This window comes from Chiloscyllium plagiosum, chromosome 36, assembly GCF_004010195.1.
Source record: "Chiloscyllium plagiosum isolate BGI_BamShark_2017 chromosome 36, ASM401019v2, whole genome shotgun sequence".
NCBI classification, from domain to species: Eukaryota; Metazoa; Chordata; class Chondrichthyes; order Orectolobiformes; family Hemiscylliidae; genus Chiloscyllium; species Chiloscyllium plagiosum.
Genome location: NC_057745.1, coordinates 36148144 through 36152124, shown reverse-complemented (window position 1 = coordinate 36152124; position 3981 = coordinate 36148144). Strand labels below are relative to the sequence as shown.

General features: G+C 42.3%; 1 protein-coding gene across 1 annotated transcript in view; it reads right to left on the bottom strand.

Annotated features, from left to right (window-relative positions):
* LOC122541109 (calcium-binding mitochondrial carrier protein SCaMC-3-like) overlaps positions 1-2610 on the bottom strand; it is a 130791-nt gene extending 128181 nt beyond the window's left edge. The window contains exon 1 of the mRNA XM_043677675.1: positions 2574-2610. The gene's annotated coding sequence lies outside the window, so the exon portion shown is untranslated. The remainder of the gene's footprint in view (positions 1-2573) is intronic.
* Between the last annotated feature and the right edge of the window lie 1371 nt (positions 2611-3981).

Sequence of the window (3981 nt, the reverse complement as noted above, 5' to 3'; positions counted from 1 at the left end):
GGCCAGGGAGATTAGTGTGGAGTGTGGCAGGGAGCACCGAGTGGAGTGGGGCAGGGAGTGCCCCACTTTTTCCCCGGGTACAACAGAGTGTTACAAGGGGACATAAATTTAAGGTGAAGGGTGGAAGGTATAGGGGAGATGTCAGGGGTAGGTTCTTTACCCAGAGAGTGGTGGGGGCATGGAATGCGCTGCCTGTGGGAGTGGTAGAGTCAGAATCTTTGGTGACCTTTAAGCGGCAATTGGATAGGTACATGGGTGGATGCTTAAGCTAGGACAAATGTTCGGCACAACATCGTGGGCCGAAGGGCCTGTTCTGTGCTGTATTGTTCTATGTTCTATGCATTAGTCGGGGGTAAATGTAGGGGGTGGGTTACTCTTCGGAAGGTTGGTGTGGATTTGTTGGGTCGAAGGGCCTATTTCCATACTATAGGGAATCTAATCTAATCTAATCAGAATCAAACAAGACCTTCGAAGATGGGAAGCGCTTCTGATCTCTTGGTTCAGTCGGATAGCCCTCATTAAAATGAACATTCTCCCCTGTCTGCTGTAACCTATGTCAATACTTCCTCTGCTTTTTACCAAGCAAACATTTTGAAGACTAAACGGCTGGTTCAGTTCCTTTATCTGGTATCGCAAGCGACCCCTTATTCAACTGACTAAACTGGAGCTACCCCACAGACTGGGAGGAGTGGGCCTCCTAGATATCAAACACTATCAATTAAGCTCGTTGCTATCCTACATGAATGACTGGGCCCGGGTGGACCCTCACTCACTTTGCTTGGACATTGAGCATCTCAGGCAAGATGCCGCCTTACTAGCCTGTTGTTCTTGGACAAAATGAGGACAGTTAATAACTATTGGGCTATGGGAACATTCCTTAACTATGATAAAGTGTGGAGGGCAAATGTGTCAGAGTGAGAGCAATATTGCCAGAACATCTTTTATTTTACACCTGTAGTTGGTATGCCAAGTTTTTAGCTGGGAATGATGGACACAGGGTTTAAACTATGGGCAGCTCGGGGGTTGTCTTGCCTGGGTGACTTATTCGAGGGGAATATACTGATGTGTTTTGGCCAGCTGGCTCAGAAATACGAGTTGCCCAGTAGGGACCTCTTTTTTTTTCAAAAATTAGGAATTTCATACAAAAAGAAACCACACTTCTAACTGATTCTTATAGATCTGACACAGAGAAGAGGGTGCTGAGTGCTGAAAACACATTTCTGTCAGCAATATCTATCATCTATTGAGAGAGGGGCTCCAAACGACTCTGTAAGATATGGGAGAGGGAGCTGGATGTTGGGATCTCTTTTGAAGTATGAGAGGATATTTGGGAAAATGCATGGGGGAATCTCGATTTGCCACAGGACCAATGCATTGCCATTGAAAATTCTCACAGGGTCCACTTGGCTCCAGACTATCTTTCAAAATTTAAAATGGGAGTATCTCCAATGTATCCTAAATGCAAAACTGAGTATGGGCACGCTCCCTCATTATCTCTGGTCCTGACACAGGCATACCATACTGGCGCACTCTGGTAGGTGAAATAGAGGGGTTCTTGGGGTATTTATGTAATTATGTAATTAGTGGGCTTCTTTGTACTGTTTTGAATTGTTTTGTTTAGTATTTGTTGTAATATCTAAAAAAGCTTTTCTTCCCAATAAAAATATATTTAACAAAAAAACTAGAAGCAGGAGTAGGCAATTCAGCCCCTTGAGCCTGTTCCACCATTTAGCATAATTATGACAGATCTCATCTGAGTCTCAACTCCATTTTCCTCCCCACTCCCCATAACCCTTCAACACATTACTATTTAAAAAAAACTATCTCCTCCTCAAATTTACTTAATGTCCCAGCATCCTCCGCATTCTGTGGTGGTGAGTCCCAGTGCTGTCAGCTACCCTGGAACCCCAAAGTAGTGAAGCTAAAGTTGCCATATTGTTCAAACCCTTGCTGATTTTTCCCTTTTTTTATTGTTATCCTTTTATAGATTTTAGTTTGGAACTAAAGATGACTTTATACTTTGTTAAACAGCAAAAGGAGGAGAACAGACCAAACAAAAGCCTGCTTGTTTGTGAGGCCAGGATTGGAGGCTTTTTGCAGGCTGATTCTTGATTAAAGGTTTCCTATAGAGACAATGGCCTTGAGAAAAGCATTCTGTTTAAACAGAAAGCAGAATGAGGTCAGTCTCTGGGAATTTGTTTCCAGCAAGTTCGGCAAATACCATATATTTAAGCAGATGGCAGTTGTTGAAAGGTAATTGAGGTCTTGGAAAAGAACATCAGTCTATCAGGGTGAAACCAGAACTGAAGTTGTTTTTGAACAATGCTTACTGAGGAGATGAAGTTGGCTGCTAATGACATAGCATAAAGATTTGTAAGCTCTCTGTCTAACCTGTGACACCAGCTTCTGGAAGCCCAAAGAATAGAAAGCTGACAGAGACATGTTTATACTGTAACTGGCAGAACCCTGAGGAACATTAACATACAGAACAATCTGGGCGTGCAGGTCCATAGTTCCTAAAAAATGGCAACACAGGTCACCAAGGTGATTAAGAAGGGATATGGCATGCTTACCTTCATCGGCTGGGGCATGGAATACAAGAGTTGGCAAACCATGCTATAGATTTATAAAACCCTTGTTAGGTCGCATTTGGAGTATTTTGGGCAGTTTTGTTCACCACACTACCAGAAGAACTTGGAAGCTTTGGAGAAAGTGCAGAGAAGGTTCACCAGGATGTTGCTTGGTCTCGAGGGCATTGGCTAAGGGGAAAGATTAAAAATACTGGGATTGTTTTCACTAGAAAGATAACGGCTGAGAGAAGACCTGATAGAGGTCGACAAAATTGTGAGAGGTATAGCTATGATGGATAGTCAGAGGCTTTTTCCCAGGGTTGAAGTTTCAATTACATGGAGACACAGGTTCAAGGTGAGAGGGGCAAAGTTTAAGGGAGATGTGCGAGGTAAGCTTTTCACACAGAAAGTGATAGGAGTCTGGAACACATTGCCAGAAGAGGTGGCGGAAACAGGCATGTTGGTAACATTTAAGAGGCATCTGGATTGTTACATTAATGGGGAGGGAATAAAGGAAACAGACCGAATAAGAGCAGGTTTGTTTCTTCATTTAGTTGGGGTTTAATGATCAGCACAGGCTTGTAGGGATGAAGGGCCTGTTCCTGTGCTGTACTTCTGTTTTGTTCTCTTTACCTGGTAACCTGATAAGGTTACCCTAATCAGAGTTTCCAGAAAAGCAACCAAGTCGTCCACATCTATGCCTGTGAAAGCCATTTAAGTAATTTGGAGAGTTTGCTATTTTGTTTCACTAATTCCTTCACTGTGTTTATTTGTCTGTCTATCTTTTGACTGGGAACTGAAAACAAATGTTTTGAGTTTAAAACTAAGGCATTAATCAGTTCATCTTGTTTAATTTTTTGCTCGGCTAAAATTATTGTGCATTTAATAAAGTTATGTCTTTTTGTTTGAGATACAAAATTGATGTCTGGAATTAATCATTCACAAAGTCTGAAACTGGTGATGCAAAAGTCTGGTTAGGAATCACTGGATTAACTGTTGGTGGTCTTTGATGGTTTACTATCACTGTGTTGAAAATACAGAGCTAGAAAGGCTGATTGGGTTTGCTGTCTGTATCCAAGTTGTAACAAAATTGGTGTTGAGTTCTGGATCGTGAAATGCAGGCAACATAGGTGGGGAATTGGAATTTGATATGTAGAATTGGAATCTCAGTCACTTGGTTTACACTCAGACATACGATGGCACTGGAAAGTGTTCAAGAGTTTTTGGACATGCAGAAAGTTCCCTGGTAAGGCGGCAGGGTACAATTAAACTAAACTAGCAGAGTTAGCCAACAGACTGGACTAAAGTTTCCAGGCGAAGATAGTAACAAGCGCAAATAAAGCTCAGCAGGTCTGGCAGCATCTGTGGAGAGAAATCAGAGTTAATGTTTCAGGTTGAGTGAACCTTCCTC